Below are 26,915 nucleotides of genomic sequence, written 5' to 3'. Positions count from 1 at the left end.
AGAGGGTGGTCATTGCGAGATCATGACACTTCCAACTTCCCACAAGAAGAGATGGGAAAGAAAGAGAGAGAGAGAGGTCAGCTACCTGCAAGAGGTCAACCTATTGGCTTGTGGAATTCCTCAAATGATTGCCCTCCATTCCTGTTTCAAATCACAGAGGTTGTGCTCCTCAGAACCCCTGCACAGCACAGACCTAAGAGTGTCTTGTAAAGAACTTCACAGCCCTGTGTGAGTAATTAGTCAGGCAGATCTAGAATGACCATTGTGCACAACTCAGCCTCTCTCTTCTATACACATTCTGATGGCCTCAACATCAGTTCATTTGCCTGTCAACAAGCCTATGGGGCATTTTCCCCATAAATGATTGATGCCAGGAGCCTCGCCCATGATGATCAGTGCAATCCCTGACTGGGTGGTCCTGGGGTGAGCAAACCAGCAGGAGCAAGCCAGTAAGCAATGTTCCTCCATGGCTCCTGCCTCAGCTTCTGCCTTAAGTTCTTGCCCTGACTTCTCTCAAGTGATGGAGTGCGACCTAAGAGTTATAATCTGGAATAAATCCTTTCCTCTCCAAGTTGACTTTGGTCATGGTGTTTTATCAAACCCTAACAATACAGAGAAACTTTAATGAATGATTCCGACTGTGAACATGCTGCCTCTGAGACTGGATATATTTGTGTGCTTTATGCATGATTACAGGTTTGCTACATATTAATTCTGTTTGGTGTGTGCAACAAAATGCCTTTACATTTAATTATCATGCATGGTGTGTGACGCTAAACATGTTAGTACCTCTTTCTGAAGAAATATAGAATTATGGGCTACATAACTTCTTGTAATGGCATTCTAAGGTGCTGAGAATTGACCACACCCACTTTCTATTTCTCAGTAATGCTTTTTGGCAAAGTCGAGAAATAATTCAGAAATCATTACGCCATCCCTTCCCTAAATCCTACCCCCTATGCAATGTTTATAGCTTTCACATTTACCTCTGGAGTGATAGCACAATCGATGAAACTGTTGGTGTTCCTCAGATGGGAGAGTTTTGCATAAGCATCCCTGCAGTTATATTGTGGTTAGAACTGGTCCATGAATTGTTGATGGCTGGTGCTTCTGAAAGGGCCTGAGGTAGATACAAAATCAACAGGGTGAATGTCCAGATAGGAAGTTCCTCTTTCCACGAGGCCCTATCTGGCAACATGATCAGGAGGCAAAAATCAGGCAAATATCATCCTCCATATCTTTGAACTACCTCCCAGAAGAAATAAGTTAAGGAGAAAGACAAAAGCAGGGGAGAGCTTCATCTGTGGAAGAATCTTTTTTGTTTTGTTCTTGGGTTTGTTTGTTTGTTTTTGTTTGTTTGTTTTTTCCCTCTCCCCTTGCTTCTGGCCAGAGAAGCTATATAAATATCAAGCTTCTAAATCAATGTTTCTATGTAAAAAGTGGAAATAATGACATGACAATTTAGTGTACAGAAAGATCCCATGATATACACTCCTATACATACATACACATTTTTATTTATTAATGAAAGTACTGATAATGATAAATGTTGCCATAAATATTAACTATTAATTTGATGATATAAATATGCATGCTTTCCAGGAATGGTGGTACAAACCTTTTGTCCCAGCATTTTGGAGTTAGAGGCAGGTGGATCTGTAAGTTCAAGGCTCTCTTGGTTTGCATAGAAGCTAGTTACAGGACAGCCAGGTTTACATAGAGAGGCCCTGTCCCAAAACAACCAAACCAAACGCATGTTTTGATCAAATTTCCCCCACTAGTTACTAAAGACCCACAGGGTTCATTTAACAATTTCTTGTCTATGGGAGTCTGTCTCAAGTCTATCTTAACTATGTTTATGTATATCCATGCTACATATATAGGTTCAATGTTATTTTCCAAGATTCAGTAATAGGAGCAGTTCTTAGAGACTTTCTACATACCAAACATGGTAAGTTTTTATATATCTTATCTCATTTGATATATTTAATAATTTTTTGAATTACATATAAATACCACCTCCTTTTTCCATAAAGGGAATTTCTATAGAAAGGCTTAGGTTGAGTGATCATGTATAGACAATAAACATCAGCTTCTTTATCTAACCCTACCTTTCAGTAAATCAGCTTTAATTTGGTTTTTTTAATATGTCAAGGGAAGTTGTACCTTACTGAGAAATGCATTAATGTTAATAGTCTCCATATAACTTACTTTAAGGTCTGGGTGATTCAATAGTGGCATTGTGACCAAGGCCTTTGAATATAACACATTTCACCCCCAAGGATGAGGTTTCCTGCATTCACCACTGAGTTATTTCCTCAACCTGATTCTGATATATTTTTAACTGAAAAAAGTTATATTTAGACTAAAGGCAAAAAAGTAACCAGACAATCTTCTTAAAAATTCAGATATGAATGGAGATATGGCTACTAGAAAGACTATGATGGGTCACCTTGCAAACATCCAGCAAAAATGGCAATTCTATATTGGTCTTAATTTGGGCCACTTGACTTGGTAGTTTTTTCTCCTTGAGGCCTACTTTGTTTCCTTTCTCATAGTCACCTAAGACTTTTTCTTTCTAAAGTAGTCTTTTGATCCAAATCTTTCAGTGAAAGCTAGGCACTCTGACATATGAACATTCATAATGATTGAATACAATTGAGTCATGGAGTAATAGAGTCATAATGACTTTGAGGTATTACTCAGTATTGGTCAACCAGTTTACAAAGGGCACACTGGACCATAGTAGGCTACGATTCTTTCATCTACACAGAATTCCATAGACCTAGATTTCAAGAAACCAGAATAATATTTCTGATTATTATAATTCTCCACTTTTACCTCAGTTCACTCAACTGCAGAAAAAATTAGATAGCCTCAAAGGTAACATTACCTCTAATCTAATTACTTCCTGTTTTATTTATCCTAAACACACACACACACAAGTATTACACATATAGTCATGTATCATTATCTTTATTTCTTATTATGCTTGAATAATTGCATCCATGTTACAAGTTAACTTTCATTTTAAAACATTTCTTGATACATAAAGAATTCACGTAGACAGCATTCTGTAAGTCTCGTTCTCAGACTGAAGAGCACTCTGCAGAGGTGCCAGGTCCTGGACAACGTTACCACTAGCACAGTATTCTAGCCAAGTAAACATTGTCAAGAGCCAGACACGGGGTCATAAGAGGAATATGTGTTGCTCAGGTTCTTTTTTTACATACATGACTGAATCCCAGTTATTGAAGCAAAACAAGAATTAACATAAGGAAAATGAATGTGTTCTGGAACATTGTGCCATAATAAAACTGTTGCAGGCTTCACACATATCTGAACCTGAGAGCCTCCAGGGTGCCTTCTACTTCTCTTCTGCTTCTCTTTAGGAGTGGTTCTCTCTCTCTCTCTCTCTCTCTCTCTCTCTCTCTCTCTCTCTCTCTCTCTCTCCCTCCCTCTCTCTGTTATTTATTTATATATGTAAATACATTGTAGCTGTCTTCAGAAACACCAGAAGAGAGCATCAGATCCCATTACAGATGCCAGTGAGCCACCATGTGGTTGATGAGATTTGAACTCAGGACCTCTGGAGGAGCATTCAGTGCTCTTAACCGCTGAGCCATCTCTCCAGCGCGGGAACAGCTTCTCTCATCTCTTCCAAATCCCAGCTTTCTTCACATACTGGAAAACGTTATCTTTGAGCCTCCATTACATGAATATTTTGAGAAAACATTCCGGATACCAACCATAACAGTGCCTTCATAGCTATGCACCATAAATTTATAATGGTTCACAACTGGGGAATAATAGACTTAATTTGTTCAAATTCATCAGCAATAGTTTCGGATTTAGGTGAGATGACAAATGTTTGTTTTAGCCTCAAAAATATAACTAGCAGTGTATTTACTGACTTCATGATTTGCCTAAGTTTCTTTTTGGTTGTATGCTGTTGAGAGTATTTTCAGTTTCTTTAATCCCTTCCCATAACCCATGACAAGAGGAAGTCCTGTGCTGTTACTAGGACAGAAGCATCCTGCCCTCTGTCAGCCTACACTTGTTTTCCTGAGGTCTGTGAATCTGAGTAACCACCAATTGCTAGTTGTGATGGTTTAAGGATGTCAAGAGACTAACACCATTTCCATGTTTCTAAAAAGACCAGTGTATTTAGCTCCTAGGAGTAAAGTGAAATTGAAGATCATATCATGACTAGTTGAATTAACTTAAATAAATAGCAAACATCCTTTTACCCCTTTGTTTTTAATGGTGAAGGAGAAAGTTTCCTATAGATATGAAGGAGAGCAGAAACATCTGGGAGAGTTCAGAGTGAGCATGCCCCTGAGCTGGGCCGTGTGAGCAGAGTGCGGAGGGGAGAAGGGTAGACCCAGAGGCCTGTAGGGTAAAGGGTAGAAAAAAGGGAAGGATAACCAAAATGGCTGGATTATATAGGGAAGAACACCTGGGGTAAAGACAGTCCAGCAGCTGGGTAGGGGATGGAGTATGTTAACCATACCCTGTAACTAGTAGGGACTAAGGGATGCTGGTAAAACCTGGTAGCCAGGTCTGCCTTGACATGTTAAATAGGTACCTCAGTCAGCCATTTGTTCCAAGTTTGAAACATAACATCCCAGTGTTTTGGGTGTTAATAAATGATAAGGGGTAATGTAATCTTTGCTATGACATTGGAGTATCATTATTAGGGACCCAAGAAAGCTAAGCCTGGAAAGAGAGAGAGGAGTGAAGGTTCTTTCGCTTGCTGTCCAGTCTGTGGGATCTTTCGGGGGTAGGGAAGTTGCAGGGCCTGTTGAAGCTGCCTGTGAGGCTGTACTACCTGGGGCTAGGTGTTTTGGAACCATGTAGGATGCAGAGGCTCAGGCTTGTTGGCTATTCCATCAGAAACACCCAAAGCTAGTGAGTTTGGAGCAGTTAGAAGTCTTTAGTTCATGGAAAACAATTGCAAAAATATATATAATAAATATCCCGTCGTGGGGTTCCTTCCCGCCTTAGACCATTTATGTTCCCTGATGAAAGACACACAGAGCCTTATAGTTTTAGACATGCCTTAGGCAGCACAATTGCAGGGCAACTGCCTACCGTCCATGCTGTTAGAATCCACTTTCCTAATGATAACTCTGAGTTACTACTACTTACTAATTTTTATGTTCCATCTAGGGTGCTCTTAACTCCAATCGGCTAGCCCACGTGGCCACATTTTTATGACTCAGCTATCCCATTGTGGTTCTCCTCTCTCCTGCACATTCTTCTCTATCCCATGGAGGCTTCATCCTTGTATTTGCCCTTCTCCTTTCCTACTTGTTGAGATGTGGCTTTCCTCTCCAGGATTTTCTTGTGGTCCTTGTCCAGCTTTAGCCTGGTGATAATCACCTTGCTGGGGTGGATGCCCACATAGACAGTTATTCCATTAGCCTTCTCTCACTGGACTCAGTTAATGTAGATAATGTATTTCTTCCTGTACAGTTGAACTACTTGGCCAATCTGCTGGCCTTTGTAGTGCCCTCGAACAACCTGAACATCATCATCCTTCCCAATAGGCATAGACCAAACATTATCTTTCCATCTCAGCTCTTTGGGAAGAAAGAAAGACATAATCTTCCTCTGAGTGTGAGAAGGTGCCTTGAAAGCGGTTCTTGCTTCTGTCAGAAGTCACAAAGGGATTGAATTTCATTTTGGCAGCTGCAATCCAGCAATGACCTCAAAAGGAAAGAGCTTGCCATAGTTGACGAAAGAAAAAGATCTTAACTGGTGGCTGGGCTAGTAGAACCTATGTCATGAAGGAAGAGGCATGGGATAAGGAAGACGTGTTTTGACAGAGATAAGGTCAATTGGGTGGGAGAAAGACTGAGGAGTGGGTTAATCAAAACTAAGTTGCACGGAAAATCTTTATGATCACCTAAGATTTTGCAAGCTAATTTAAAAATATAATTTAACCAGAAATGAGTTTGAACAAAGGTACTCTACATGTGTAGACAATGTACCCCAGAAAATATTGTATATTAAATAAAAATCTAAGTGCAAGACATGAGATACCTTTCTATAAGTTATTGGTTTTAAAACTCCCTAATTGATTTGTGACGTCCCCTAAATAATGCTAGCTCTAGATGCTGCTTTTGGTCAACCACCATAACTAGCTAGTGAGACCTTATTGCTAAAAACACAGGCACTCAATGCTCGTGTATGTGCATACATCACACACATACACACACACACACACACACACACACACACACACACACACACACTTCGATTGCAAGATATGGAGAAATAAATTTCAAGCTGGTTGAGAAATGTGCCCTCTGCACACTAGCTTTCACATTCACAGTGCTAAAAGAGAGTCGGTCCCTGCATGCTACAATACTGACCTGTTGGACAAGATGTGCCTGCTCATGCAATAATGACATGGTTGTTGTGGGGATAAGCAACTACTTTCTGATTGGATTTGAAGCCTGTTCCACAAGAAGAAACTCATGCCTAGTCCTGGAAACATGGTCAAAATCTCCTAGCTATGGAGGTCATAGGCCCAAGAGGGAACCTACTGTTGTCTCGATGAGTAGGATATGTTGCCAAATTGCATCTTAACTATAGGGTTTTGCACCAATAGATTTGTGACGCTCTAGATCTTAGTAAAAAGGCTTGGACAGTGGTTAGTGCAGAGGCTCAGAACTGCTCAGATGACCTGGGGTCTCCATCACAATGAAGGCTTTACATTCACCAGTAGCTTCATGGCCTTTCTGTAGGGACTCCAACTCTGCAACACAGTGGCAAACCTTGCCTCTTCTCTGTGCCCTTCAATCCTGAGACCTCATGGGACTATTACTGAAGCTAAAACTCTACCTATTTCTGCTCCCTTCCTCACCCAAATGCCAAGCCTCAGCTGCTCTCCATGATACTCATGCTTTCGCTGTTACTACCACGTTGGAGACTCTTACACATTACCAAGTCGGGTGGCCAGCTTGAGATGCAACCCTTACTCTGCTTCATAGCATTGATTTTGTGTACTGACCACAAGGGCATACTTTCCCAAAAGATTTCACTATGATGAGGGTCTCTTTATAGCACTGGTAACTTTTCAGCCCCAGGCTAACCATCAATTGTTCCAGCAAAGCAAAGGCTTCCCGTCGGTTGTCTTGGTCTCCTGTTAACAATATCTGATTCACCAACCACTGCCTGACCAGGAGCCACAACTTCTCAATCCAAAATATCATACAAACAGCCCTGACAGTCTTTGCTTCCCTCTGGAATTTCATGAGACAGGACTCCAGTGTCTACATTTCTCTCAGAATTATCATCATCTAAGTTCCCACAGCGGCTCATTAAGCTCTGAACACTTTCAGCCTAAACTTCCTAATGTTTCCAAAATCCTCCCCATCCCCCAAAACAAAATATTAGTTCTATCACAGCAACACCCCGCATTCCTGGTAAATTTCAAGTTTGATTTCTATTGCTGTGATACATACATACATACATACATACATACATACATACACACATACATACACACATACATACATACATACATACACACATACATAATACAGATATACATACATACATACATATACACATACATACATATACACATACATACATACAGATATACATACACACATACACATATACATACATACATATGTACATACATACATACATACATACATACACACATGGATAGAGGGATGATAGGTAGATAGATAGATAGATAGATAGATAGATAGATAGATAGATAGATAGGCAGACAGCCAGATAAATAAAGACAGACAGAGAGAAAAAACTGACCAAAATTAACTTGGGGTGGAATATTTGGGTTACAAGGGATAGTCCATTATGGAAAGAAACCAAGATAAGATCCTAGAGGATGGGCTGAAACAAAAACCATGGAAAACACTGCTGACCTGCTTTTCATAACTTGCTCAGCTTCCTTATACAAGCCATAGTCGGCTGGGTCCTGATACATTAGTCATTAATCAAGAAAATGCAAAGAAGTGCAGACGGACAGGAGCCGGATGTAGATCGCTCCTGAGAGACACAGCCAGAATACAGCAAACACAGAGGCGAATGCCAGCAGCAAACCACTGAATTGAGAATAGAAACCCCATTGAAGGAATCAGAGAAAGAACTGGAAGAGCTTGAAGGGGCTCGAGACCCCATATGAACAACAATGCCAAGCAACCAGAGCTTCCAGGACTAAGCCACTACCTAAAGACTATACATGGACTGACCCTGGACTCTGACCTCATAGGTAGTAATGAATATCCTAGTAAGAGCACCAGTGGAAGGGGAAGCCCTGGGTCCTGCTAAGACTGAACCCCCAGTGAATGTGATTGTTAGGGGGAGGGCAGCAATGGGGGGAGGATGGGGAGGGGAACACCCATAAAGAATGGGGAGGGGGAGGGATTAGGGGGATGTTGGCCCGGAAACTGGGAAGGAGAATAACAATTGAAATGTAAATAAGAAATACGCAAATAAATAAAAAAAAAAAAGAAAAAAAAAAAAGAAAATGCCCCCACAGTCATACCACAGGCCAATCTGATAAAAACAATTTCTCAATCGAGGTTCCTTCTTCCCAGGTGACTCTAGCTTGTGTCAAGTTGACAAAATGTAGCTGGCACAGTACACTTGTCTAAATTACATATAATCCATCACTTTCATTTCTCTGGGTAAGAACATTTAAAATGTTTTTAACCTTTATATACATAATACATTATTAAATACAACTACTGTCTCTCATGATTTAACACTAAAAGTTGTCTCTTGTTTAACTTTGAGAACATGGACCAGTGTCTCCCTTTTCCCATTTATCACGTTTCTGTTTATACCTTGAGGGCTGCCATAGTTGAGAAACAATTGACAAAAGCAAGTAGCAAAGTTTAAGATCTATAATCATCTAAATATTTGACAGCTGAAAGTAAATATAAAGTCCTAAATTTCTTTTTGCAACAAGACAATTACAGGGATCCGTAGCTGGTCAAAATTAGATAGTAAGTGCCCAACCCCCTTTATATATCTGCAATGAAACCCCTACATCAAAGGCTCAAACAAAACTGTGCAAGAGGTGTTGGAAAGATTGAAAGAGCAAGAAACCCAGGATGTCTGCTGTTGGGTAGTGTCTGCTAGACATGACAAGGGTTATAGCCCTGTGTATGCTCACCAGCATGGCTGTCTAAATAAGACCAGCCTAGTAACATAGTAACAACAGCAGTTAACTTGCCAAAAACCCAGGTAATTCCATCTGGTTTCATCTCTAAATGAAGAACTATATAGGTGGTCAGTGGCTGCTGAGAGAGGAAGAGCCCATTTCCTCCAGGGACAAGCTCCCATCCTAGTTTCTAATCCCAAGTCATCTGGCCTGGACATTTATACATATGACCAAAGACAAATGGACTCAGTAGGCTATATGTATCTCTCTCCATATATAATACATATGTGTGTGTCTCTGTGTATAAATATATAGGCATGAAATAATAATTTAAGAAGAGATCATGAATGGGGCAATGGGAAAAATTGGAAGGGGAAAGTAATGGGAATGATGTATATTCTGTTTATAAATAAAATTCTAAAAATAAAAATAAACTGAAATTATACAAACATCAAAGACAAAAGAATATTTTCCTAATTTCTATTAACAAAGGCACTGTTAAATTTATTGTCATTACAATATTTGATGTCAAATTATAATTCAGAGCTATCATACCAAAACCAGCATGGTACTGACACAAAACATACAATCAAAAAAAATGGAAAAGACTAGAAGACCTAGAAATCCACACGTCTACAGCCACCTACAATATGCACATTGTCAAAGCAAACATTGCTGGGGGAGCCCTTTCAACAAGAGGTGCTGGGGAAAGTGGGTGTTCACATGTAAATGAGACTAGATCCATGTCTCTGAATTATCATATAAATCAATTCAAAATGGATTATAGATGTTAATATAATATCTTTAACTCTGAAATTGCTAGATGAAAGCATAGAAGACACATTTCAGGGTACAGGCACAGACAAGGACTTTCTGAAATCCCTCAGGAAATAACTCTAAGAGTTAACAAACAGGATTCTATTAAATAAACAAATCTCTGTACAGCAGAAAGTGAAAAGATGCCCATAGAATGGGAGGAAGTTTGTCAATTATATATAAGATGGGGATTAGTATCCAGAACACATAAAGAACTAAAATTTTTAACTTCCAAAAAGTCCCTCTAAAAACTTACTAGGCAAAGAAATTGGAAGCGTTTCCAAGGAAGATATGCAAATTGCTAATATTCAAAAATATGTCCAACATCATTAGATAAATGCTAATCCAAACTATCCTGAGCTGCCATCTCATTCCAGTAAAAGTTGCTAACACAAATAAATCGAACAGCAATAAACGCAGATGAAAATGCAGGGGAGAGGAATGCTCATGCGTTGCTGGTGGGAATGTGAAGCAGAGCGGACATTATGGGAATCGATGGGAGTTTCCTCAAGAAGTAAGCATTAGAACTACCATGTGGCTCAGTTACTCACCCTTCAGTAAGTAGAGGAAAGGTTCAAAGCAGATCATAAAGAGACTTAAACATCATGTTTATGGCTATAGCAGTCCCAAATAGTCAATCTGTAAAAAATCAGACTAGATGGTCATTGGTAGCTGAATAGAAACAGAAGACGTGGTCTACCTAGATAGTGAAGTTTGATTCCACCATAAAGAATTAAATCAATGGGGGGCGGGGGCGACTCAGGTACAGTCTGTAATTTTTCTGCCCCAACTAAGCATCACCAGTTGCTCCAGTAGAGCATTGGCTCTCAGCCTTCCTAATGCTGCTACTCTTTAATCCAGTTCCTCATGTTGTGGTGACCCACAGCCACCAAGTTTTCCGCTGCTACTTCATAACTGTAATTTTTCTACTGTTATGAATCATAATGTAAATATTTGATATGCAGGATCTCTAATATGTAGCCCTCAAAGGGACGGCAACTCCTAGATTGAAACCACTATCTATCTGCAGAAGAGCAGATTCCCTCTCAATGGTGCTGGTCTCTTATTAATCACATCTGACTCACCAACCACAACTTCTCAATTCCACAAATCATATGAACAGCCCTGATAGTGTGTGTTTCCCTCTGAAACGTCCTAAGACAGGACTCCGTGTCTGCACTCCAGCCATTTTATGAGCTGTGTGGCATTTCCCTGGAGCCTGAGCTGCCTTTATTCTTTAGTGGAGATGCACCAGCACAGCAAATGTCTTCTTCAAGTTAAAGCACTGTCGTTGCTTTGAAAAGAGTTTGCAAGAAATCATTTGTCTTGAGTTCAAATCTCTCTGGCAAATCCCATGAACTTTGTTCTGAAAATTGTTTTATTTTGTGCACAAAATAAAAGGTGCCATTATGATATCTTTCATGAACACATGCATTATCCTACTTTTCTCGTGTTTTACCTTTTTTTAGTCTCCCATGCCCACGCTCTGACCATCTAGCTGGCGCCCTTCCTGCTGTCTTATAGCTTTCTTCCTGTTTTCATTCCTTGTGGATGTATAGACACACAGTACACACACATCCAAGTCCAGATTCTCTACATGAGGGGAATTATTCTTTAATCTTCTTCTCCCCCCACCTTGTTCTCTCCCTCCCTTTAGAACCCATCCTTTCATCTTGATCCTCTTTCTATTTCCATGTTCAATAACATTTAAATATTTAAATATCAATTCTCTTCCTGAGTCTGCCTTCTCTCAACTAGTACATGATCTCCACTCCTACCCATTTTCCTCCAAATGACACTTCAGCTTCAATCAAATAATAATCTGACAATTTTCTGCAAACCAAGCAAGTCTTTATTTTCTGAAGAAAGAAGCCGGACTCTGAGATACCTCTGTGAGTAAAGTGCTTACTGTGCAAATGGGTAGACCTGAGTCAGACTCCATTGGGCACAAAAAAACAAATGAACAAACAAACAAAAAACAAAAACCCTGGACAGTATGCATGACAATCCACTGAGAATATATAATCTAATAAAAATCCATTACCAGGCAAGGGTAAACAAACTCCTTTGAGTTGTTGCTGCTAAAACTGGACATGGTGGCCAGCATCTGTGATTGAGGAGGCAGAGGTGGGGACTTCTTTACAGGTCAGAAAGTTGGTGGTCTCTGGGTTTAGTGAAACAGACCCTGTCTCAAAACTGAGAGAGAGAGAGACAGAGAGACAGAGAGACAGAGAGACAGAGAGACAGAGAGACAGAGACAGACAGAGACAGAGAGAGAGAGCATCAGAAAAAGAAAGGAAGGAAGGATGAGAGAGAGACAGAGAAAGAAAGAAAGAAAGAAAGAAAGAAAGAAAGAAAGAAAGAAAGGAAGGAAGGAAGGAAGGAAGGAAGGAAGGAAGGAAGGAAGGAAGAAGAAAGAGAAAGAAAGAAAGAGAATAACTTCTAACAACTCAAGAGAACATATCCCTTCTGCTGAAGTGCAGTATGTCCTGGAGTCTCTCCCTTTCTTCAGTTGACATCTTCCTCTCTAAACCAGACAACAAAGTCACCCAAAGCTGCAGCTGACCTCATAGCCATCTCCCACCCTCCTGCCTCCTGAATTCCTACAGCACCTTCTGCATTGACCAAATGCATTGGACTCAATTGGTTTTATGCCTTAATTTGCATATTGAGCAAATAACTCCTCATTAAATGCCCCCAAGTGTCTTCCCTTTTCTACATCAGGTAGAAAGGAAATATTTGATGAAAAGTAAGTGTTCCTAGCAGGGAATATATACATACCCCAGCACTTGAGAGGCATTAGCAGCCAAATCTGAGTTCAAGACCAACTCAGTCTACAGAGTGAGTTCCAAGATAGCTGAGCTACACAGAGATCCTGTCCCTAAAACAAAACAAGAAAGAAAGAAAGAAAAAGAAAGAAGAAAACTGAAATAAGAAAGAAAAAAGAAGGGAAAAAAAAGGAAAAACAGTAAGTGTTCCCTTCTCTATTTATCTGGCAGAAAACTCCATCTTCCTGGCAAAGCTGCAATTCAGTCTCTGGAACACAAGGTTTACATTTTTATACTTTCTTGAGCTTGACACTTTGCACTCTGCCTTCTGATTTCTATCTAGGTTGGCTTTTCCCAGGACCACCCCCCCCAAAAAAAAAAAAAAAAAAAAACAAAACCAAACAAAACACCGCTTTCAGTCTCTGTAATAGAGTTCGACTGCTACTCTGCTGCCCCCTAGAGGACCTTGAGGAACACCAGCCGGCTTTGCGCTATGGTCTTGTAATGAACTTCATCCCGGAAGCGCCCAAGCATCTGGGTCTGTAGGAACTAAGGATGCTCTGGAAGCATCATTAAGCCTCAAGACTGAAACACTCCCTGCATGCGGAGCTAATCTCTTGCATCTGAGATTCTGCAGAGTTGCAAGAGCTGATGTTGATTTGACTCCCTCTGGACATTTCCTTTCTGGTTCATCACGACCATTTTAAAATAATTTCTCCAAATGCTTGATCCCAGAAGAAATTCAATTAAAAAATATAAAATATAAATTAATCTTTTGTCTTGTTAAGGCTTGTGCTTTTCCTTCTAGCCCAGAAAGTCATGATGAAGTTACACGGAGGCTTAATTTTTGCTAGTGTCTTTCTAATAAATTCTCCTCCAGATAATGCTTATAAACTATTCTAAAATTCTGTAATGAACGAACACACTGTTGCAAAGGCCTTGACTATCATTGGAACGATATGATTTAAAGAAATGTGTTCCGATAAGTATTACAGGAAAACAGAATGTATATGAAGTAGACATTTTTATGCCAAAGATTCCCAATAAGAGCTCAGAGAAGCGGGTTTGTAATGTTAACATTCCAAAATTAAGAAGAAGAAGAAGAAAAAAAAACTCACTCCCAAGTTTGATGTCATCTAAATTTTGAATTAGTGTGGGTGGCTTTCACTGAAGGGCCTGTATGTATGGGAAGAATGTTCTTAAATCATAGGTCAGATCTAAGATTATGTTTGCTTTACTCAAATAAGCATGCCACAAATTTAGAAGTCATGTTAATGCACTTCCTACCCAAAGGGTGCTGCATATAAACTAATGTGGTAAAGGGGAGAATAGTTTTGATAAGAAACACCCCTGAGGTCCTCACAACCGTCTTGCATACAAACACTTGTCATGTCTGGAAAAGGAAACGCCTACACTTACGTGTTAATGAGTCTTCTAACTGCTATGATCCTACAACTGACAAGAAGTGACTTTTTTTTTTTTTTTTTTTTTTTTTTTTTTTTTTGAGGAGGAGGAAGACTTTGCGTCACAGTTTGGGAGCACGGGCCGTCCGAAGGTAAGGCACAGCATGGCAGAAGTCGCAGCTAGCAGCTGTGGCAGTGGAGTGTGAGGCAGCTTGCTCACATCTCTGTGATAGGGAAAGGGAACGCGAGCTCTCTGGTTCCTCCCTTTCACCTCTTATCCAGCCTGGAACCACAACTCATAGGGCGGTTCCATGTATTGAGGGTGGGTCCCGCCTCCAAAGTTAATCTTCCCTGAAAAAGCCTCACGATCAAAACTATCCCTCATTAATGCCCTAAGTTTCTCTTAATCGATCAAATTGACAATAAAAATTGATTATCACCCTTCCAGTCTCCATCCGCTCCCAGAGCTGGGGCTGCCCCACAGCCCTCGGACACAAAACCTGTAGGCAGAGAGCTGGTCTTCCAGGACTATTCTCCCTCCTAAGCCCACAGCCCACAAGTGGGACATCACTTTCTCTCTTGAACGTCCAAGAAGAGACAGGTGGGGAACCGCAGGGCAGCCTACCACAGAAATTTGAGGTCTCCATCTGTGCCCAGAGCTGGGGCTATCCCACAGCCCTCAAGACCCAAAACCTGCCCAGAGAGGTCTGGTCTCCAAGGAGTGCTCTCGCTCCTAAGATCAAGGGATCACAGGTTCACAGGCTCACAGGAGGGACAGTCAGAGACAGCAAGACCAAATAACATCAGAGATATCGAGATGGCAAGAGGCAAGCCCAAGAACCTAAGCAACAGAAACCAAGACTACTTGGCATAATCAGAAGCCAATTCTCCTACCACAGCAAGTACTGGATATCCCAACACACCAGAAAAGCAAGATTTGGATTTTAAATCACATCTCAAGATGATAATAGAGGACTTTAAGAAGGACATAAATAGCTCCTTTGAAGAAATACAGGAAAACGAGTGGAAGCCAATAAAGAGGAAACACAAAAATCCCTTAAAGAATAACAGGAAAACACAACCAAACAGGTAAAGGAATTGAAAACCATCCAATAGAAATAAAAGCAATAAAGAAATCACAAAGGGAGACAACCTTGGAGATAGAAAACCTAGGAAAGAGATCAGGAGAACAGACGCAAACATCACCAAGAAAATACAAGAGATAGAAGAGAGAATCTCAGGGGCAGGAGATAGCATAGAAAACATTGATACAACAGTCAAAGATAATGTAAAACACAAAAAGCTTCTAGCCCAACATACAGGAAAGTGAGGACACAATGAAAAGATCAAACCTAAGGATAATAGGCATAGAAGAGAACGAAGACTCCCAACCTAAAGGGCCAGCAAATATCTTCAACAAAATTATAGAAAAACTTCCCTAACCTAAAGAAAAAGATGCCCATGAACATACAAGAAGCCTACAGAATTCCAAACAAATTGGTCCAGAAAAGAAATTCTTCCTGTCACATAATAGTCATAACACCAAATAAACAAAAAAAGAATATTAAAAGCAGTAAGGCAAAAGGGTCAAGCAACATATAAAGGCAGACCTATCAGAATTACACCAGACTTCTCACCAGAGACTATGAAAGCTATAAGGGCAGATGTAATAGACCCTCAGAGAACACAAATGCCAGCCCAGGCTATTATATTTAGCAAAACTCTCAATTAACATAGATGGAGAAACCAAGATATGGCTTGACAAAACCAAATTTACACAATATCTTTCCACAAGTCCAGACCTACAAAGGATAATAGATGGAAAACTCAAACACAAGGAGAGAAACTTCACCCTAGAAAAAGCAAGAAAATGGTCTCCTTGCAACAAAACCAAAAGGCGAGAGCCACAGAAACATAATTCCACTTCTGACAACAAAAATAACAGGAAACAACAATCACTACTTTTTAATATCTCTTAACATCAATGGACTCAATTCCCCCAATAAAAAGACACAGACTAACAGACTGGATATGTAAAGAGGACACAGCATTTCAATGCGTACGGGAAACACACCTCAGTGACAGAGACAGATACTACCTCAGAGTAAAAAGCTGGAAAACAATTTTCCAAGCAAATGGTCCCAAGAAACAAATTGGAGTACCCATTCTAATATCAAATAAAATTGACTTTCAACCAAAAGTTACCAAAAAATTTAAGGGAGCACACTTAATATTAATCAAAGGAAAAAATCTACCAAGAAGAACTCTCTATCCTGAATATCTATGCTCCAAATGCAAGGGCACCTAGATCCATAAAAGAAACCTTACTAAAGCTCAAAGCACACATTGCACCTCACATAATAATAGTGGAAATTTTCAACATCCCACTCTCTTCAATGGACAGATTATGGAAACAAAAACTAAACAGAGATATAGTGAAACTAACGGAAGTTATAAACTAAATGGATTTATCAGATATTTATAGAATGTTTCATCCTAAAACAAAAGAATATACCTTCTTCTCAGCACCTTACGTTACCCTTTCCAAATTTGACCATATAATCAGTCACACAACAGGCCTCAAGAGATACAAGAAGATAGAAATAATCCCATGCATCCTATCAGATCACCATGGACTACGGGTGGTCTCAATAACAACAAAAACCACATATACATGGAAGTTGAACAACACTCTACTCAATGATAACTTGGTCAAGAAAGAAAGAAGACTTTTTAGAATTTAATGAAAATGAGGGTACAACATACCCAAACTTATGGGACACAATGAAAGCAGTGCTAAGAGGAAAACTCATAGCTCTGGGTGCTTCCAAAAAGAAACTTGAAAAAGCATACGTTAGCAGCTTGACAGCACACCTAAAAACTCTAGAACAAAAAGAAGCAAATACACCCAAGAGGAGTAGAAGGCAGGAAATAATCAAACTCAGGGCTAAAATCAACCAAGTAGAAATAAAAAGAACTATACAAAGAATCAACAAAACCAGGAGCTTGTTCTTGGAGAAAATCAACAAGATAGATAAACCCTTAGCCAGACTTACCAGAGGGCACAGAGAGTGTATCCAAATTAACAAAATCAGAAATGAAAAGGGAGACATAACCACAGAACCTGAGGAAATTCTAAATATCATCAGATCCTAATACAAAAGCCTATATTCAACAAAACTAGAAAATCTGGATGAAATGGATAATTTTCTAGACAAATACCAGATACCAAAGTTAAATCAGAATCAGGTAAACCATCTAAACAGTCCCTTAACTCCTAAAGAAATAGAAGCAGTTATTAAAAGTCTCCCAACCAAAAAAAGCCCAGGACCAGCTAGGTTTAGTGCAGAATTCTATCAGACCTTCATAGAAGACCTCATACGAATACTGTTCAAACTATCCACAAAATAGAAACAGAAAAAGTAATACCCAATTCATTCTACAAAGCCACAATTACGCTTATACCTAAATCACACAAAGGCCCAACAAAGAAAGAGAACTTTAGACAAATTTTCCTTATGAATATCTGTTGGGGTTTGCCCTGGAGTTATCTGTATTTTGATGCTAATTCCACTGCTCCAAGGACAGCTGCCTAGTCACTTACTCAGGACTCAGGTGACTTCACCGGAACCTTTCCCCCATTTAATTTGTAAAATACAGGTGAGGGCAGATACAGAATAGAAGGGGGCCTGTCATTGGAGGAGAAGGAAGGATGGGTGGGAGAAACGTTTGAAGGAAGAGGAGGAGACTGGAATGGAAAGGAGGAAGAGACAGGAGAGACGGGGAGAGAGGCCACGGTGGAGACAAGATAGAAGCTGACTTAAGATTCCACACTGTACCTTTACAGGTTGTTATAAATGTTCTTAAGGGAATGGATGTGTACAGGGTTTTGTATGTTTAGGTGGGCAATTATATCTTATCAATTGAATCAAAGGTTATTGTGTTGTGTGTTCTTTCATGTAGCGATTTAAGTGTGCGGTAGCCAGAGACACTGGGTGCCACAGAATTGGGACGTATATTTCTGGCATGGAAACCTGCCTTGGGAACTAGCTAGGTAGAGAGATTGCTGCCAGGCTCAGAGAGAGGCCTTCAGCAGTGTGATATGGGATGGAGCAGAGCGGGTGAAACGCTTTGCTGACTGAGACTTAAGATATCCAGCAGATATCTTGGGGCACTGTGGTGCGGGGGTTAAAGGCATTTTACTTTTTATATTTTTACAACAACAAATGTCGATGCAAAAATACTCAATAAAATTCTCACAAACTGAATCCAAGAACATATCAAGATGATCATCCATCATGATCAAGTAGGCTTCATCCCAGGGATGCAGGGATGGTTCAATATACGGAAATCCATCAATGTAATCCACTATGTAAACAAACACAAAGAAAAATCCACATGATCATCTCATTAGATGCTGAGAAAGCATTTGACAAAATTCAACACCCCTTCATGTTAAAAGTCTTGGAAAGATCAGGAATTCCAGGCCCACACCTAAACAAAGTAAAAGCAATATACAGCAAGCAGTAGTCAACATTAAACTAAATGAAGAGAAACTTGAAGCAATCCCACTAAAATCAGGGACTAGACAAGGCTGCCCACTCTCTCCTACTTATTCAATATAGTTCTTGAAGTCCTAGCCAGAGCAATCAGACAACAAAAGGAGGTCAAGGGGATACAGATCGGAAAAGAAGAAGTCAAAATATCACTATTTGCAGATGATATGATAGTATACTTATGTGACCCCAAAAGTTACACCAGACAACTCCTACCACTGATAAATAATTTCAGCAAAGTGACTGGGGATAAAATTAACTTAAACAAATCAGTAGCCTTCCTCTACTCAAAGAATAAACAGGCTGAGAAAGAAATTAGGAAAATGGCACCCTTCACAATAGTCACAAATAATATAAAATACCCCAGTGTGACTCTAACCAAGAAAGTGAAAGATCTGCATGACAAGAACTTCAAGTCTCTGAAGAAAGAAATGGAAGATCTCAGAAGATGGAAAAACCTCCCATGCTCATGGATTGGCAGGATTAATATAGTAAAGATGGCCATTTTGCCAAAAGCAGTCTACAAAGGCAATGCAATTCCCATCAAAATTCCTACTCAATTCTTCATGGAGTTAGAAAGAGCAATTTGCAAATTCTTTTGGAATAACAAAAACCCAAGATAGCAAAAACTATTCTGAACAATAAAAGAACTTCTGGGGGGTATCACCATCCCAGACCTCAAGCAGTATTTCAGAGCAATAGTGATAAAAAACTGTATAGTATTGGTACAGAGACAGGCAAGTAGATTAAGGGAATAGAATTGAAGACCCAGAAGTGAACCTACACATCTATGGTCACTTGATCTTTGACAAAGGAACTAAAACCATCAAGTGGAAAAAGACAGCTGAATCAACAAATGGTGCTAAATCAACTGGAGGTCAGCATGTACAAGAATGCCAATCCATCTGTTCTTATCGCCATGTACAAAACTTAAGTCCAAGTGGATCAAGGACCAGCACATCAACCCAGATACACTCAAACTTATAGAAGAAAAAGTGGGGGAGAGCCTTGATCACATGGGCCCTGGGGGAAATTTCCTGAACAGAACAAAAATGGCTTATGCTCTAAGATCAAGAATCGACAATGGGGTCTCATAAAATTGCAAAGCTTTCTGTAAGGCAAAGGACACTGTCAAGAAGAGAAAGTGGCAACCAACAGATTAGGAAAATATCTTTACCAATCTTACAACTGATAGAAGGCTTATATCCAAAATAAACAAAGAACTCATGAAGTTAGACTGCAGGGAGACAAATAACCCTATTAAAAAAATGGGGTTCAGAGCTAAACAAAGAATTAACAGCTAAGGAATGCCGAATGGCTGAGAAGCACCTAAAGAAATGTTCGATATCCTTAGTCATCAGGGAAATGCAAATCAAAACAACACTGTGATTCCACCTCACACCAGTCAGAATGGCTAAGATCAAAAACTCAGGTGACAACAGATTCTGGCGAGGGTGTAGAGAAAGAGGAACAGTCTTCAATTGTTGGTGGGATTGCAAGCTGGTACAACCATTCATTGCACTACCTGATTACCCAGCTATACCTCTCCTGGACATATACCCAAATGATGCTCCAACATACAACAAAGGCATATCAATCATAGCAGCCTTATTTATAATAGCCAGAAGCTGGAAAGAACCCAGATGCCCTTCAACAGAGGAATGGATACAGAAAATGTGGTACATCTATACAATGGAGTACTACACAGCTATCAAAAACAATGACTTCATGAAATTCACAGGCAAATGGATGGAACTAGAAAATATCATCCTGAATGGGGTATCCTAATCACAAAAATCCACACATGGTATGCACTCACTGATAAGTAGATACTAGCCCAAAAGTTTGAATCACCCAAGATACAATCCACAGACCACATGAAGCTCAAGAAGAAGGATGACCAAAGTGCAGATGCTTCAGTCCTTCTTAAAAGGGTCAACAAAAATATTCATAGGAGGGGATATGGAGACAAAGTTTGGAGCAGAAACTGGAGGAATGACCATTTAGAGCCTGCACCACCCAGAAATCTGGCCCATATATACATATATACAGCTACCAAAACTAGACAATATTGAGGAAGCCAAGAAGTGCATGCTGACAGGAGCCTGACATAGCTGTCTCCTGAGAGGCTTAGCTAGAGCATGTCAAATACAGAGATGAGTGCTAGCAACAAACCACTGAACTGAGAATGGGGTTCCAGTTTGAGAAGTTAGAGAAAGGACTGAAGGAACTGAAGGGGCTTACAACACCATATGAACGACAATGCCAACCAACCAGAGCTCCCAGGGACTAAACCACTAACCAAAGACTACACATGGACAGACTCATGGCTCCATCTGCATATGTAGCAGAGGATGGCCTTGTTGGGCACCAATGGAAGAAGAAGCCTTTGGTCCTGCCAAGGCTGGACTCCCAGAGTAGGGGAATGTCAGGGCAGGGAGGGGGGAAGGGAGAATGGTTAGGGAGAGGGAACACCCTTATAGAAGAAGAGAAGGGGATGGGATAGGGGGCTTATGAATGGGAAACCGAGAAAGGGAATAACATTTAAATGTAAATAAAAATGTCCAATAAACAATATATAAAAAAGGAAATTTTAAAACCCACAACAAAATTACATACAGAAAATGAAAACATTTTCTAAATGTGGACAGAACCTAGGAAAGACTAGAAAACATAAAACTAACTCAAAGCCAACTATATTAAGGTGTTCAAAATTATAAATTTTACTGTTTTAAGATGGTTTTACTATGTGGTATTGGCTGGCCTGGAACTTGCTCTGTAAACAGGGCTGGCCTTGAACTTACAACAATCCATCTATCTGCAACTGCCTCCTGAGGGCTGGGATTAAAGGCATGTGCCGCCAAACACAGCTTAAAATAATAAATCTAACTAAAAACTAAAATCACAATGTGACAATTGAATTTAAAATATTATTTGTAGTACTACAAAATTCTGATGCATAGAAAAATAACTAACAAAACTTGGGCAACTGTTCTATATTAAGTTTAATCTCTGTTGTTGCAGTAAAACCCAACCAACTTGGGGAGGGAATCATTTATTCAGTTGACAGGCAATAGCCATCATCAAGTAAAGTCAGGACAGGAATTCAAAAGCAGGAACCTGGAGACAGGAACTCCAGGAGAGGCCATGGAGGAGTCCTGCATACTGCCTTGCTTCCTCTGGCTTACTCAAAAATGTCACTTACACAACTAAATCACACCTGATTGAAATAGCACCACCCATAGTGGAGTGTGCCCTTTCACATCCATTAGAAATTAAGAAAAGGCCCCCTTTACCCCCCACAAATATGCCCAAAGTCCAATCTGCTGGAAGCGAATCTCAAAATGAGATTATCCTTTTCCCAGCTGACTCTAGCTTGTGTCAAGTTGATCAAATCTAAATAGTTTACTTCCTAACTTAAAACTGCAAACCCAGCTGCCAGAAATATGAGGTCTTGCAAATGAAGAGCAGTATCCTGTCACCCGATTGTAAAATACAGTATTTAATTGTATGTCTTCTGTAGAGGAAATATCTCAGGTGTTGTATGGACGCACCACCTGTCAATTAAAAAGCCTATGGCTTATGGCTTAGGCAGGAAATGGATGGCGAGACATCCAGGAGGCAGGAAGGATTCTGGTATAGAGCCAAGCACAGGAATATTCACCCGGGAAGAAGTGAGAAAATGGAGGTTGGTACCTGAACACACATGGCAGAACGTAGGTTAAAATAAATGGGATATTTTAAGTTACATCTAGTCAGAGAAGAGCCTAGCTACATAGCCAAGGTATTCGTAAATATATTTTGTGTATGAATCTTACTTCTGGGAACATGGAACTGAGAGGTAGAACCAGGACCTGCTGTCTACAGTCTCTCTCAGATTATTAAATCTTCTTCTCAAATTCATCTAAAGCCTTAACATCCAAAATCCAATCAATTCAAGAGAGCTTTTTACATCGGGACAGTTGATAATAAGTGTTTTTGTCTGTGTGACGATAGATAATCAATTCTAAAACATACGAAAATGAAAGAAATCCCAGACTAACCAATGACATTTGAGGATGGAGTTATATGTCCAGAGTTCAAGATGTATATGCTTTGCCTTGTTTTGTTCTTTCAAAATTTGAAACAGGATTTTCCCTGAGAGGAGGGGCTCACAAAATCTTAATCCTAGTTGAGGACCTGTTGGTAATAGAAAAGTTTTAGGTCAGGGAGAGTTATTTCTTAGGTTGTGGTCCCTGGCAAAGTCACCCTTACTTTAGTGGATACATATGTATACATGTATGTATATATGTATATATATATATATATGTATATATATATGAAAACACTAACTATTTTGTAGGTCACATACGCAATAAAGTGTAGGTGTCTACATGTGTCTGCAGAGGGTGGAGGTGGGTGGGTTGTGTCTGTGTCTGTGTGTCTGTGTCTGTGTGTCTGTGTCTGTGTGTGTTTTCAAGGGTAGTTTTCAAAGGTACTCATGCAATTCAGAGGATGGATGATGATTCTCTAGTAAATTCACTGACTGTGTATAGAAGCAAACAAATAAAACACATTTAACTCCTCCTTCTATTCAGAACTGTTGGCTGGCTTTATTTTATACGGATCTTAGTCAAGTAACTATAGCTGCTAAGGGTTCCTGAGTGGAATAGCCCTCTAACATCCTATGACTTACAGCAGTCCTCTATAAACTCTGACTCTCATGTTCTTTCCGTGGCCTCTTCTGTGGCATTCCCTCAGCATTGCCAGGGGAGATGTGAGGCAAGTGTCAAGTTAGGGCTGAGAACTCCACAGTCATTTCTTTCTTTTTTTTTTTTTTCCGGAGCTGGGGACCGAACCCAGGGCCTTGCGCTTGCTAGGCAAGCACTCTACCACTGAGCTAAATTCCCAACCCCTCCACAGTCATTTCTTGACAGCACTCTGACCGGATTTGAATCTCTGTAGCAACTGCTGTCCCACTGCAAGAGAAGCTTGTCTAATGAGGACTGAGAGCCACACTCATCTATGTGTAAAAAGCTAAGCATTTAGAAGATAACTTGCTACTATGTATATTAGGTGAAATAATAGCATGTATGTTATTCCATCTCCCCAGCCACTGGTTCTTGGCCTGAACCTTAAATCCTATCAAAAAGCAATTGGTGACTTCTATGACACCCTTGTACCAATAGGCATAGTCATTATGCCCTAAGAAAATAGGAAGGGGAGGCGCAGAGTAGAGACTTGAAACATAGGACTGAGAGCAACCTACTGGGCATGCCCACTTCCAGGCCTAGGAAATGAGACATAAGTGTCCTTTGGTACAGCTGTGCTAAAGGTGATCTGTGGGATCAAATCTGAACAATTTCTTTCAAACTGGTTATTCCTGAAGATCTCAGGATTCACAGATGAATAAGGCTCTCTTGTCTTCCAGCATCGTGAAAGCGCACCACTAGGGAAGAAACTTCCAGACCAGTACCAGTTTGATTGCTGTATGTATGAGGACCAAAAAGTGTGATGTCTTCAGCAATAGAATCATACCACTAAATTCTCTGCCAAAATATTTTTTTAATTGAAAACTGGGCTGCTGAGATAATTTAGTGAGGAAGGGGCATTCGTGACCAGTCAAGCCTTGTGACCTTGAGTTCAATCCCCAAAGTTCATACAGCAGAAGGAGAGATTTGACTCCTACAAGTTTTCCCTTGACCTAACATACATGTCTGTGGCAGATGCACAAGCTTGTGCTTACGCATGGATGGATGGATGGATGGATGGATGGATGGATGGATGGATGGATGGATGGATGGATAGATGGATGGATGGATGGATAGATGGAGGAAAAAATAAAGAGTCAACATACAATGTGATGAGAATAGAACAAAAGGAGGTCTCATTCATCGCTGGCCCAGAATAAATGAGAGCAACACTTCAGATCATTGTCTGGGATTACTTAGTGTGCACTGACTCTCACACTCTATTTCTAGATACACACCAAAGAGAGGCAAGTGCATATGCCCAATAAATGCATGTACAAAATGTACATAGAAGCTTTATTCTTAGACATTTAAAAAAAACTGTTCAGATAAGCTAAGGCTCCAGACAACCCTAATGTGCCCTGATGAACCAAAGCCATACAAGCTAAGCTCAAAAAGAAAACTATGCACATAACATACTAAAAGAAAACTATTACGAGGTTACGCACATAAAAGAACAGTTTCAACCAAGAGTCCAGGAAGCAATTTCCAAACAGAATGAAAGGATTTGTGTACTTTATGCTAAAATAAAAGTAAGAATGTTTATTCAGCAAAACCCATCCTTAAGATGATAGGAAGGGGGCACAGAGTACAGACACTTAAAACATGGGACTGAGGCCAATCCACTGACTGGGTGTACCCAGCTCCCAGGCCCAGGCAGTGAGACATAAGTGCCCTTTGGCACAGCCGTGTTAAAGGTGATCTGTGGGATCACACATTGTGCCTGCTTACTGAATGACTGGCTTCACAAAGAAACCCAGCATGACAATTCCGGTTTTGACAACTGTAGAGGAAGTAGATGGAAGAAATGTAACTTGTTGAATGTACAGAGCTCATGTAGTGTAAGCGGGGAATCAGAGTAGGACATCTACACAATGTCCAAATGCTCCCCAACTATGCCAACCAGCGCCAGCAGCACTGCATAAGGTTCTTGGGCAGACCGTATTGGTTGGAAGATTGAAAAGAATGCCTCTTTAGGAAGCTATGATGGAGACTCTAGTAGAAAACTATTTAATGACCCTGCAGCATCCAGCCCATAAGGATTGGTTCACGTGTTGATAACTCAGAGGAAGTTTTGTCAAAGAACGTGAACCCAGACTACTTCACCAGTTTCACCATTACATAAGCAACAGTATTTGTCAGTTTGATCAGTTAAAGTAAGTTCCTAAGAAGCTGGGGAGCAAAGAAACAGTCCTTCCCACAAGAGTGCTGCCCAGTGCTGGCATCGAATGCTCATTAAAGACTGAAGAAAGTAAATGCTCTTGTCTCTCCAGAGCCCTAAAAGTCTATTTAAAACATTTTCTAAAAATTCCAATGTAGCCCTCCTACAGCATGGCATTCGTCCTGTTGGCTCTAATGAACATTCCTGTAAGTATTCAAGGAACAGATCATTCTTAATATTTAAACCTTTGAAAATGAATTTTTAATGGCCATCCGATTAATTTCACAAGGCTGGACTTACATTCTATTACATTCCTCTCCACAGCTGTCATAACTAGCAGAAAATGCATAATGGAATGAGAATGAAAGTCACATTTGCAGTAATAAAGAGTGTGAAGAAAAATGGAAAATTTTACTGAAATACTGACACAGTGATAGGCGTTCCATATTCCTGAAAGGGATCCAAAAGATATAAAAATATCAATTAATTCATTTGGAAAAGTAGATTTTTAATATCTGAGATAGCCAAGATCGGGCTTAGAATACAAAGTTATAAAGTAATGACCTAATAAATGTTTCATTATAATATATTTTATATATAATATATTTTTATATATACATATATAATAACTAACTACTAATATATAATACAATAACCATTAATCTGTAAACAAACTGAAACAAATCAGAGGGAATTATACATTGAGCTATATGATGTCTCCCTCATGATATAATCCATTATGTTGCATTTCACAGCAGTGGGGGAAAGGCGGGCATGAATAAGTACTGGGAGAAAAACAGACACTAAAAACCACAGAATCCGTAATCATCACTGAAAAGACTGGTAAGCTTCAGCAAAACTATCAATGAATCTGTGGTGGTTTGAATAAGCATAGCCTCTGGATACCCATGCGTTTGAATACTTGGCCCGTTGTGATTGGCACTATTAGGGGGTGTGGCCTTGTTGGAGGAAGTGTGTCATGTGGGGGTGGACTTTAAGGTGTCATTTGTTCAAGCTACATCCAATGTGGGTCACGTTCTCCTGCTGACTGTGGATCAAGATGTAGAACTCCCAGCACCATGTCTGCCTGTGTGCCACCACACCCTACCCTGGTAATAATGGACTAAACCTCCAAGCCTATACACCATCCCCAATGAAATGTTTTCCTTTATAAGAGTTGCTGTGGTCGTGGTGTTTCCTCGTGGCAATAGAAACACCTACCAAGACAGATTCTGTGTCATGGCAAAGCCTGAGACACAACAGACAGGACAAGGTACAGAGCTGGGAGAGGGCAGTTTCTTTTTTTATTAAATTGTTTCATTTATTT

General features: G+C 40.0%; 1 pseudogene; it reads right to left on the bottom strand.

The window, feature by feature from the left end:
* Positions 1-4,764: 4,764 nt before the first annotated feature.
* Positions 4,765-5,900, bottom strand: LOC108352399 (60S ribosomal protein L26-like 1 pseudogene; annotated as a pseudogene).
* Positions 5,901-26,915: the final 21,015 nt, after the last annotated feature.

This window comes from Rattus norvegicus, chromosome 11 (assembly GCF_036323735.1).
Source record: "Rattus norvegicus strain BN/NHsdMcwi chromosome 11, GRCr8, whole genome shotgun sequence".
Taxonomy (NCBI): domain Eukaryota; kingdom Metazoa; phylum Chordata; class Mammalia; order Rodentia; family Muridae; genus Rattus; species Rattus norvegicus.
The sequence above is the reverse complement of the archived record's forward strand: the minus strand, read 5'-3'. Positions and strand labels throughout refer to the sequence as shown.